This window comes from Lissotriton helveticus, chromosome 7 (genome assembly GCF_964261635.1).
Source record: "Lissotriton helveticus chromosome 7, aLisHel1.1, whole genome shotgun sequence".
NCBI lineage: Eukaryota > Metazoa > Chordata > Amphibia > Caudata > Salamandridae > Lissotriton > Lissotriton helveticus.
In genome coordinates, this window is record NC_136068.1 from 449187367 (window position 1) to 449199896 (window position 12530).

Genomic DNA, 12530 nt, shown 5'->3' on the forward strand with positions numbered 1-12530 from the left:
CTGGGGGGAAGCAGTGGAGACTGGCAAATGACGGTAGGCTGGACCGCAGGGTGACTGAGTGATTTGCAGGGTGCCTGAGAGATAGAAGGTGTAGCGACGTCGGCCCAGCCACTGGTGCTGTCAGGAGAATGCAGGGCCAAAGTGAGCATAGGCGCAATAGGTACAGAAGGTAGGCCTCCGCAACGCAGCGCCTGGGTGGGGGGACCCCCCGGGAGTAGGCAGGTCTCAGGCCAGAGGAGTAATGGGCCACGGGCACGACGGGCACCGGGCGTCCCCGAGAGCAGGGCCAGAAGTAGGCGGAGAGCCGGCATCAACCGCAAGTCCATACACAGGAGCAGAGCAGGGGTGAAGCAGCCAGTAGCTCCCAAGTGTTGTTTTCGGCCGGCCTGGTCCTGTCGGGGGGGCCCGCAGGCGGTGGGTGTGGCCAGTGGTGCTCAGAAGCGGCTGCGAGTGGTGGAAGACTAGTCACCACAGGGCAGACATCCAACACACTGGATAGCGGAGAAGGGGTGCCCCTGTAGTGCGGTGGGCTGCCACAGCAGAACGGGAAGAAAGGGCAGTGAGGCCGATGCAGCCGTCGCAGCAGGATGTCCCAGGGAGCCGGCAGGCCACAGTGGGAGGGGGGCAGCATGCAGCGGAGAGCCAAGGGGGGCACGCCGTCCGCGTCTCCCAGCCCGGTGGAGAGAAGCCTGAGCAGCGGGTGCCGGAGTGAAGAGCGTGGCGCCCGCGAGTGAGCAGGAGAGGCCAGGTGGTACGAACCACGAGTCCCCAGTCCTGTCGCAGTGTGCCCCCACAGCAACTGCATTTACCGGCTAAAGTATGGGAGTGACGACAGCTGGATGCAGGAGTCGGATCCAGTAACCTGGAGGAAGCCCGCAGTTAGCTCCGGGATGGCTGGGACGGCCGCGCCAGCAATGGGCCTCAGGCTCGGGACACACACGGCGGCGGATCTCAGCCCAACAGCGTCGCAGGGAGACAGGAGTACGGCCAAACTGAATCCCAGGAGCAGGTGAGTGGCAGTGGTGCAGTGGGGAGCGACGATGGGTGATGTGTCCGCAGGATTTTGTACGGATATTAGGCTTAGCTGGCAGAGCCCACTCAGACTGCAGCGATCTTGCAGCCGGCCAAGCCACGCCCCCCAAGGTCCCCTGTTATAAAATTTAGATAGTCATAGGCCCGTTTCTTCAGCTTTACTCATCCGTGTTTTCATTTCAGGTTCAGACAAATAAGCGATTCCCAATTTCCAGCCATGTTTATGATTGACATTATGTATGCTACCTGTGGCTTTAGGGACCTATTTATGGGAAAGTCACATAGTGCAGTGCTGCGTGACAGAGAAAGGGCAGGAATGTGCCATACTAAGACAATACAGTACATTTCTGTCCTTTTCCCTGCACTGGTGCCCTTTTGGCTGCCTAGCACCAATGCAAGCACCTTTGCACCATGATGCAAGATGTCTGCGTTCCATGCAGGATTATTTTTGTGCAGGAAGGGGCACATTCCTGAACAAAAATAATCCTTGGAGCATAGTCCTCATCCTTTTTGCTGAATAATGCAGCACACAGAGAAAAAGGAAGAAACTAGGAGAAATAGAAATCCTTTTCTTCGTTATGCCTTCCCTGGGAAGGAATAAGAGTTTGACACATTCCCAAGTTTACAATTTCTTGTAAAACTAGGTAAGCGTCAAAAACCATGAGAGTTGTGTGGGAACACCCATGCAAAGCGATACAAAAGGGGATGATGGACGGAGCGTTTGAGCAAATCAAACACTCACCCCCAGTCAACTGATCTAGGTTTAATCCATCACCATTCTTTAGTTCACTCAGCCACCCCAGTTCAGACATGGCAATATGCAAATCAGTCTGACCCTGTGCTTCATGGGAACAGTCCAGCCCGGAACTGCCAAGCCATGTCTTCCCTGGACCGGAAACAAGCATCCTGGGACCGGTTTCGGATTCATGATCCTCATCAGCCAGGCTATCTTGAATCCAGTGGCCAAGTGAACAAGGGACTCGCGTCTGAGCATACCCTGCCAAGTTAGGGCGAACAAAGCGATGCAAAAGGGGATGATGGACGGAGCGTTTGAGCAAATCAAACACTCACCCCCAGTCAACTGATCTGGGTTTAATCCATCACCATTCTTTAGTTCACTCTGCCACCCCAGTTCAGACATGGCAATATGCAAATCAGTCTGACCCTGTGCCTCATGGGAACAGTCCAGCCCGAACTGCCAAGCCATGTCTTTCCTGGACCGGAAACAAGCATCCTGGGACCGGTTTCGGATTCATAATCCTCATCAGCCAGGCTATCTTGAATCCAGTGGCCAAGTGAACAAGGGACTCACGTCTGAGCATACCCTGCCAAGTTAGGGCAAACAAAGCGATACAAAAGGGGATGATGGACGGAGCGTTTGAGCAAATCAAACACTCACCCCCAGTCAACTGATCTGGGTTTAATCCATCACCATTCTTTAGTTCACTCAGCCACCCCAGTTCAGACATGGCAATATGCAAATCAGTCTGACCCTGTGCCTCATGGGAACAGTCCAGCCCGAACTGCCAAACCATGTCTTCCCTGGACCGGAAACAAGCAAGGGGGGTGTAGAGAGCAAGGGGGTGTAGAGAGAGAGGGGGGTGTAGAGAGAGAGAGGGTGTAGAAAGAGAGGGGGTGTAGAGAGAGGGGGCTGTAGAGCGAGAGGGATGTAGAGAGAGGGGGGTGTAGAGAGAGGGGGGTGTAGAGAGAGACGGGGTGTAGAGAGAGGGGGCTGTAGAGCGAGAGGCGTGTAGAGAGAGGGGGATGTAGAGAGAGGGGGATGTAGAGAGAGGGGGATGTAGAGAGAGGGGGATGGCACTGGGGGTAACAATACTGAACCAGGAAGAGAACAAGCAGTACAGAGCGAGTATACCATTTTTTTGCCAATTAATATCCACTTCACGCATGAGGAAGTATTAGTGGCCATAAGAGAGAGCAAAGGAGGTAAGGCTCCGGGCCCGGATGGGACTCCCATCGATCTGTATAAACACACGATTGAGCTTTGGTCTCCACTATTAACACGAGTCCTTGAGGCCTGCTGCGCCAAGGGTTTTATTGAATCCTGGTTGGAGTCCATAATCGTTCCTATTTACAACAAGCATTTGCAATGCAATAGGTCTTGCATTAGGAAAGTTTGAGCTATTGGTATTGTAAATTACATTTTGTATTTATGTGTTGGTTTTGAAAATAGCTAAATTAATAGCTTTGTCATTTACAATTCCAATAGTTTTAACTTTGGCAAATGTGACACCTATAGCATTTGTAATGCAATATGTGTTGTATTTACGTGACTTAGATGTATTGATATTACAAATAGCAATGGCTTTTATTTTATTTTTAATAATTAATACTTAAATAAAAGTTCTTGTAATTTATAATGGCAATAGCTTAAACTTTTGTAAAGAACTTTTGCGAAGATTATGTTCAGTGTATTTTATTGTGACGAAAATCCAAGAACAGAAGTGAAATATTAACATCTTTTTGTGACATGTGTAATAAAGCTTGAAACATTGAGAGAACATATTTGAACCAGTTGTTGTTGAATGGTTGCACATATTGATGCTGTGGTGGCGCTGAGTGATATTGTGGTGGCGACAAGTGATGCTGTGGTGTTCAGTGATGCTGTTTTAGCGCAAAGTGATTTTGTGGTGCCCCTGAGTGACGTTGTGGTGCCCCTGAGTGATGTTGTGGTGCCCCTGAGTGATGTGGTACCCCTGAGTGATGTTGTGGTGCCCCTGAGTGATGTTGTGGTATAGAGAGAGGGGGGTGTAGAGAGAGGGGGGTGTAGAGAGAGGGGGGTAGAGAGAGGGAGGGGGGTGTAGAGGGAGAGGGGTGTAGAGAGAGAGGGGTGTAGAGAAAGGGGGTGTAGAGAGCAAGGGGGTGTAGAGAGCAAGGGGGGTATAGAGAGCAAGGGTGGTGTAGAGAACAAGTGAGGTGTAGAGAGAGAGGGGGTGTAGAGAGAGAGGGGGTGTAGAGAGAGAGAGAGAGGGGGGTGTAGAGAGAGAGGAGGGTGTATAGAGAGGGGTGTAGAGAGAGAGGGGGTGTAGAGAGAGAGGGGGTATAGAGAGAGGGGGGTGTAGAGAGAGAGGGGTGTAGAGAGAGAGAGTGGTGTAGAGAGAGAGGGGTGTAGAGAGAGAGAGGGGTGTAGAGAGAGAGGGGTGTAGAGAGAGGGGTGTAGAGAGAGGTGTGTAGAGAGAGAAGGGGTGTAGAGAGAGAAGGGGTGTAGAGAGAGAGAGTGGTGTAGAGAGAGAGGGGTGTAGAGAGAGAGAGTGGTGTAGAGAGAGAGGGGTGTAGAGAGAAAGGGGTGTAGAGAGAGAGTGGGCTAGAGAGCGAGGGGGGTGTAGAGAGAGAGGGGTGTAGAGAGAGAGAGTGGTGTAGAGAGAGAGGGGTGTAGAGAGAAAGGGGTGTAGAGAGAGAGGGGTGTAGAGAGAGAGGGGTGTAGAGAGAGAGGTGTTTAGAGAGCAAGGGCGGTGTAGAGAGCAGGGGGTGTAGAGAGAGAGGGGGGTGTAGAGAGAGAGAGAGAGGGTGTAGAAAGAGAGGGGGTGTAGAGAGAAAGGGGGTGTAGAGAGAGGGGGCTGTAGAGCGAGAGGGGTGTAGAGAGAGGGGGATGTAGAGAGAGGGGGTGTAGAGAGAGGGGGGTGTAGAGAGAGAGGGGGTGTAGAGAGAGGGGGCTGTAGAACGAGAGGGGTGTAGAGAGAGGGGGGTGTAGAGAGAGGGGGTGTAGAGAGAGGGGGATGTAGAGAGAGGGGGATGTAGAGAGAGGGGGATGTAGAGAGAGAGGGGTGTAGGGAGAGGGGTGTAGATAGAGAGGTGTAGAGAGAGGGATATAGAGAGCGAGGGGGTGTAGAGAGAGTGGGCTAGAGAGCGGGGGTGTAGAGCGAGGGGGGTGTTGAGAGAGAGTGGGTGTAGAGAGAGAGAGAGGGGTGTAGAGAGAGAGGGGTGTAGAGAGAGAGGGGGTGTAGAGAGAGGGGGTGTAGAGAGAGGGGTGTAGAGAACGAGGGGGTATAGAGAGAGAGGGGGGGGTGTAGAGAGAGAGGAGTGTAGAGAGAGAGGGGTGTAGAGAGAGGGGGTGTAGAGAGAGGGGGTGTAGAGAGAGAGGTGGTGTAGATAGAGAGGGTGGTGTAGAGAGAGAGGGTGGTGTAGAGAGAGAGGGGGTGTAGAAAGAGGGGGTGTAGAGAGAAGGGGGGTGTAGAGAGACAGGGGTGTATAGAGAGGGGGTGTATAGAGAGAGGGGTGTATGGAGAGAGGGGGTGTAGAGAGGGGGTGTAGAGAGAGAGGGGTGTAGAGAGAGGGGGTGTAGAGAGAGGGGTGTAGAGAGAGGGGGGTGTAGAGAGAGGAGGTGTAGAGAGAGAGGGGTGTAGAGAGAGAGGGGTGTAGAGAGAGGGGTGTAGAGAGAGAGGGGGTGTAGAGAGAGAGGGGTATAGAGAGAGAGGGGGTGTAGAGAGAGAGGGGTATAGAGAGAGGGGGGGTGTAGAGAGAGAGGGGTGTAGAGAGCAAGGGGGGTGTAGAGAGAGGGGGGTGTAGAGAGAGAGGGGGTGAAGAGAGTGAGGGGGTGTAAAGAGAGAGAGGGGGTGTAGAGAACGACATCAGTGCAGTGAGAGGGGGATGTAGAGAGAGCGGTAGAGAGAGAGGGGTAGAGAGAGAGGGGGTGTATAGAGAGAGGGGGGTGTAGAGAAAGACGGGTGTTGAGAGAGAGGGGGCTGTAGAGAGAGAAGGGGGTATAGAGAGAGAGGGGTGTAGAGAGAGAGGGGGTGTAGAGAGGGGTGTAGAGAGCGAGGGGGGTGTAGAGAGAGGGGGGTGTAGAGAGAGGGGGGTGTAGAGAGAGGGGGTGTAAAGAGAGAGGGGTGTAGAGAACGAGGGGGGTATAGAGAGAGAGGGGTGTAGAGAGAGGGGTGGAGAGAGGGGGGTAGAGAGGGGTGTAGAGAGAGGAGTGTAGACAATGAGGGGGTATAGAGAGAGAGGGTTGTAGAGAGAGGGGTGTAGAGAGAGAGGGGTGTAGAGAGCAAGGGGGGTGTAGAGAGTGAGGGTGTGTAGAGAGAGAGAGGGGGTGTAGAAAGAGAGGGGGTGTAGAAAGAGGGGGGTGTCGAGAGAGAGGCGGTGTAGAGAGAGGGGGGTGTAGAGAGAGGGGGGTGTAGAGAGGGGGGTGTAGAGAGAGAGGGGTGTAGAGAGAGAGGGGGTGTAGAGAGGGGGTGAAGAGAGAGAGGGGGGTGAAGAGAGAGAGAGGGGTCTGGAGAGAGGGGTGTAGAGAGAGAGGGGTGTAGAGAGAGAGAGGGGTGTAGCGAGAGAGGGGTGTAGAGAGAGGGGTGTAGAGAGAGAGGGGGGTGTAGAGAGAGAGGGGGTTGTAGAGAGAGAGGGGGTTGTAGAGAGCGAGGGGGGTATAGAGAGAGCGGTAGAGAGAGAGAGGGGTAGAGAGAGAGGGGTAATGATCACTCCTGAGGCGGAAGCCGGGAGTATAGCACAGGGCCAAGATTTCATTGTAAATATTGCTGCTCCCACCTTTTTAATATTGCTTTTTAAACTTGCCTGATTTGCACAGACCCAGTTCTACTCTTGCCGCATCACCCGCCACAGCCGATTAGGTGCTGCCAGGGGGGGTTCAGCCGCCATCTTGGGTGAGGTCCTGGGTTGGCGGACCAGTTGTTCGGCACTCCCGCCCTCACTGCCACAAAAGCCGCGCTCTTGCACACGCGCACAGATTAAGGTAACGATCACTCCTGAGGCGGAAGCCGGGAGTATAGCACAGCGCCAAGACTTCATTGTAAATATTGCTGCTCCCACCTTTTTAATATTGCTTTTTAAACTTGCCTGATTTGCACAGACCCAGTTCTACTCTTGCCGCATCACCCACCACAGCCGATTAGGTGCTGCCGGGGGGTTTCAGCGGCCATCTTGGGTGAGGTCCTGGGTTGGCGAACCAGTTGTTTGGCACTCTCGCCCTCACCACCACAAAAGCCGTGCTCTTGCACACGCGCACAGATTAAGGTAACAATCACTCCTGAGGCGGAAGCAGGGAGTATAGCACAGCGCCAAGACTTCATTGTAAATATTGCTGCTCCCACCTTTTTAATATTGCTTTTTAAACTTGCCTGATTTGCACAGACCCAGTTCTACTCTTGCCGCATCACCCACCGCATTCGATTAGGTGCTGCCGGGGGGGTTTCAGCCGCCATCTTGGGTGAGGTCCTGGGTTGGCCGACCAGTTGTTCGGCACTCCCGCCCTCACCACCACAAAAGCTGCGCTCTTGCACGCGCGCACAGATTAAGGTAACGATCACTCCTGAGGCGGAAGCCGGGAGTATAGCACAGCGCCAAGACTTCATTGTAAATATTGCTGCTCCCACCTTTTTAATATTGCTTTTTAAACTTGCCTGATTTGCACAGACCCAGTTCTACTCTTTCCGCATCACCCACCGCAGCCGATTAGGTGCTGCCGAGGGATTTCAGCCGCCATCTTGGGTGAGGTCCTGGGTTGGCGGAGCAGTTGTTCGGCACTCCCGCCTTCACCGCCACATAATGGCTATACTATCTCGGGCGCGTGGCGGACGAGCGCAGCGGGCGCGCCAAAGGCAAGCCCGTCTGCGCCCGTCCACGCCCCGTCGGACCCAGGGGCCAGCCACGCTGCCCTTCGGATCACCTATTCCACTGACGACCTCATTAAACACAACATAGGTCACGCTCGTCCTCCCCAGGCTATCTGCAGATGGGCAAATAAGCAGGAAATTTTCACGGACCGAACTTCCTTCCCGGAAATCATTGGGCTGGCCTACTCTTCCAGATCAAATACTCACAAGCAGGACGACCCCAGTCCCCATCCCCTTGTCATTTTTTACCTCAGTACCCGCTCCCTTGTGAAACATCAGCTTGATATTTTCCTCCTGTTGGCCACAGACAGCCCCGACATTCTTTTACTGACCGAGACTTGGCTGACACCCGACTCTGCCCCTGACATACTGGCAGTACTCCCCCCAGACTACTACATTCTTCAAGCCGACCACCCACCCGGCAAACTCGGAGTTGGGGTGGCAGCCATCATTCGCTCTAAAGTAAATGTCCTGACCTGCCTTAACCTCCCGGACTCGGAGAACTTGGTGATAAAACTTGATTTCCTTCACGACACCATTGCCTGTGTACTTGTATACAGACCACCTAACTACATGCCGTCTTTTCCCCTTGCTTTAAGCGAACAGATTGCAAACCTCGCTATTAACTATGCCAGGGTCCTCCTCATTGGTGACCTCAACTACTGGTTTAATGATCCCCTCGAAAGCCCTCACTCTAGTGAACTCACTGACCTCCTCACCAATCTAAACTTCACTCAGCAGGTCACCTTACCCACTCACCGTAAAGGACACATCTTAGACCAAGTCTAGACCAATTCCCCGTTGGTCACACCCCCGCCACATCTCCTTGCCTATGGTCCGACCACTACTTACTCAAATTCACACTGGCCCACTCAACCACCAAGAAAGCCACCACGGCTGTAGGTGGCTTGGCTAGGAAATGGAATGCCTTAGATAAAACGGAATTTCTTCAGACAATAACTAATACTATCCCCCCCCCCCCCCCCCACCCTGATATCAATACACATGAAGCTAACCTCTCCGGCTGGATGCGCGCAGCAAGCGACATACATGCCCCCCTCAGGAAAGTCAAACTTGCTCGCCGTACAGACGCCCAGAGAAGGTTCTCGACGGAGCTGAAATCTAAGAAATTGGCCCTACGCCAAATTGAGGGACAATGGCGCCGGAACGACGCTCCAGATAGAAAGCTCAGGTTTACCACTGCCCGGAACTAATATATGAAGGCTATCCTCTCCGCCAAAGCTGCCCATTTCTCCTCACGCATCCTTAACTCTAACAACAGGTCGAAAGACATATTTTCCATACTAAACGAGCTGACTAGCTTAGACAGTGTCTGCCTTAGGACCACCCCCACCCAAACCCTTTGTGACTCGCTCAATGACTATTTTATTGAGAAAATCTCGTCCATTAAAGCCAGTATTCCGAAATTCCTCAACACGATCGTTCTCGCTACGCTCAATAACAACCGTACCATCAACAACTTCCCCCCTATCACGTCAGAGACATTTCAAGAGCTCCTTGCTAAAGTTAAATCCGGTGCCCCCTCAGACAGCTGTCCTCCTCACATATTAAAATTCTGCTTCTCCGCTCTCCCAGATCCGGCCTGCACCTTCCTGAATTACTCCTTATCATCTGGCCAAGTCCCCTCAGCGTTCAAGGAAGCGACAGTTGTGCCGCTTCTGAAGAAACCTGGGGCTGACCCCACATGCATGTCAAACTACCGCCCCATATCCATACTTCCCTACCTAGCAAAGGTGATGGAGGCACACATAGCCAGATGTTTATCTAACTTTCTGGAGGAGTCCAACTATCTCGAGCCCCATCAGGCAGGCTTTCGGCCTGCGCACTTCACGGAAGCTGTCGCACTTACCGTACTGGATACACTTTGCAACTGTGCTGATAATAATTCCCCCCAGGCCCTGGTGCTCCTGGATCTCTCGGCCGCGTTCGACGCGGTCGATCACACCATCTTGATCGACCTTGTCGCCCAAGCCGACATCCAGGGCACAGCGGCCAGTTGGCTAAGATCCTTCCTGGAGAACAGATCCCAGGCCGTCCGCCTTGGTAATCTGTTAGCCCCTAAACATAGAATTATCTGCGGTGTCCCACAGGGCTCCTCCCTGTCCCCCCATCTGTTTAACATTACATCTTCCCCTTAATTCAGTCCCTCAGAGACAGGAAGGTGACGGTCTTCAACTATGCAGATGACTTACAACTGCTCTTTACGATCGATCGATAACACAGAGAGCTCAATTACCAGCTTTCAGTCTACCATGAGGTTCATCCAATCTTGGATGGACCAAAACCATCTTAAACTAAACCCTGGTAAGACTGAGTTGGTACTCAAAGGGGACATTCATAAGCACTGGGGCCAACATTACTGGCCTTCAGAGATGGGCTCAGCACCTTCTCCCTCACCTTCGGCAAAAACACTTGGGGTCACACTAAACAGCGACCTCTCGTTGAAATCACAAGTGGGCCTTGTGGTTTCCAAGTGTTTCTTCCAACTCAGGAAAATAAGAAAGGTACGTCGCCTCCTTACACCAGAGGCCCTTACCCAGGTTGTGATAGCCACCATCCTATCTCACCTGGACTACGCCAATTTTCTGTACCTTGGCATGCCTCTCTACCTACTGAAGTGCGCTCTATAAATCATTTTTAACATAACATAACATAACATAACAGAGAGAGGGGTGTAGAGAGAGGGGTGTAGAGAGAGGGGGGTGTATAGAGAGAGGGGTGTAGAGAGAGGGGGTGTAGAGAGAGAGGGGGGTGTAGAGAGAGATGGGGTGTAGAGAGAGAGGGGGGTGTAGAGAGAGGGGGTGTAGAGAGAGAGGGGGGTGTAGAGAGAGAATGGGGTGTAGAGAGAGAAGGGGGTGTAGAGGACCCAGGACACCCCCACGCCGCAAGGCCCACCATCTGTAGGCGCGTCTCTCCCCCAGCGCCACAGGTCCAGCCCTGACCTCGGTGCCCCCTCGCTGCTGCTCGCTCTTTTCGCCCGTTTGTACCGTTTTTTGCCCCTCTGTGCCAGTTTTCAGTGTTTTGTATTTATTTACTGCTTATTTACTGTTTAGTGCTTTATTTCTGTAAAGTAGGTTTTATTGCGCTGGTCTTTTGTCTCTGTTCCCGTGGTGTGACCCCCCCTCCGCTCTCCGCTTCCCGCCGCTGCTCACTCGCGGCCCCACCTCCTTTTCCTTTCTGTGTCCCCTTGACCGCCCCGCTACCTCCTCCCAGCTGTTCCTCCCTCCCACTTCGCCTTAAATGGAACCCGCGCGTACGCGCCGATTGTGCGCCGAAGGTGCGCGAAAGGCAAGCCCGTCTACGCCCGTCCGCGCCTGGACCGCGCCCAGCGCCAGGACCCCTGGCCCCCGACGATGCCAGCCCACACGACGGACCTACGACACCGCCACCCTCAACGCACTCAATCCCGACCGGAACCCCGCCTGCTACCAAGCCACTCCAAAACGCACCCACGGACCCTTCAGCTGCCAAGCCTGCAAGTTCACCTGCCTCCGGACCTGCACCGCACCCAAAAGACCAGGCACCAGCAACAACCACCTCAAGTGCATCCTGCTCAACACCCGCTCCGTCCACAGACACGCCGTCGAACTCTGGAACCTGCTCGACACAACATCACCAGACGTCGCCTTCCTCACGGAAACCTGGATGAACGCCTCCTCAGCGCCCGACATCGCCATAGCCATTCCGGACGGATACAAGATCACCCGGAGGGACCGCGTCAACCAGACCGGAGGAGGCATCGCCATCGTCCACAGGAACACCATCCGCATCACAACCAACTCCAAAGACACCTTCACCGCCGCCGAGCACCTCCTCTTCCAGATACACACCGACCCCAAGACCAACCTCAGAGGCACTCTCATCTACAGACCCCTGGGACCACGCACCCAATTCAGCGAAGACATCGCAGACTTCATCAGCCCGCACGCCCTACCCTCCGCCGACTACATCCTCCTAGGGGACCTCAACTTCCACCTGGAGAAAAACAACGACACCAACACCACCACCCTGCTGGACAACCTCGCCAACCTTGGACTCAAGCAACTGGTGAACACCCCCACCCACTACGCCGGCCACACGCTGGACCCCATCTTCTCCTCCAGCAAGCACATCTCCTTCAGCCACTCCACCGGACTTCATTGGACGGATCACAGCTGCGTCCACTTCAGCTTCAGAAGAACCACGACTCACCACCCACCCGCAACAGGCTTCTCGCAGGAGCTGGAACAAGATCACCGCCGACCAGCTCATCACCTCCCTCAGCCTGAACCCTCCCGCCAGCGCAACGGACCCCAACGAAGCAGCCCGCACCTTCACACAGTGGCTCACCAACTGCGCCGACGACCTCGCACCACTGAAGAACCTTCCCAGCAGACCCGGCAGCAAGAAAGCCTCCTGGTTCACCGACGAACTCAAAACATCCAAGAAAAACTGCCGCACCCTTGAAAAAGCCTGGCGCCACAACCAGACCACAGAAAACATGACTGCCCTCAAGAACGCCACCCGCAAACACCACCATCTGATCCGCACCACCAAAAGGACAACATTCAAAGAACGACTGGACAACAACACCCACAACAGCAAGGAACTCTTCAGCATCGTCAAAGAGTTCTCCAACCCCAACGCCGGAAACAACGACATCACACCCTCCCAAAACCTCTGCGACTCACTCGCCACCTTCTTCCACCGCAAGATTGCCGACATACACAACAGCTTCGGCGCACAGACCACGCACCCAACCACCGAACCAACACCCCCCACCACCACCCTCTGCAACTGGACCCCGGTCAGCACCGAAGACACCACCCGCACGATGAACACCATCCACTCCGGATCACCAACCAACCCCGCCCCCACCACGTCTTTAACAAGGCCGACTCCATCATCGCACCCCAA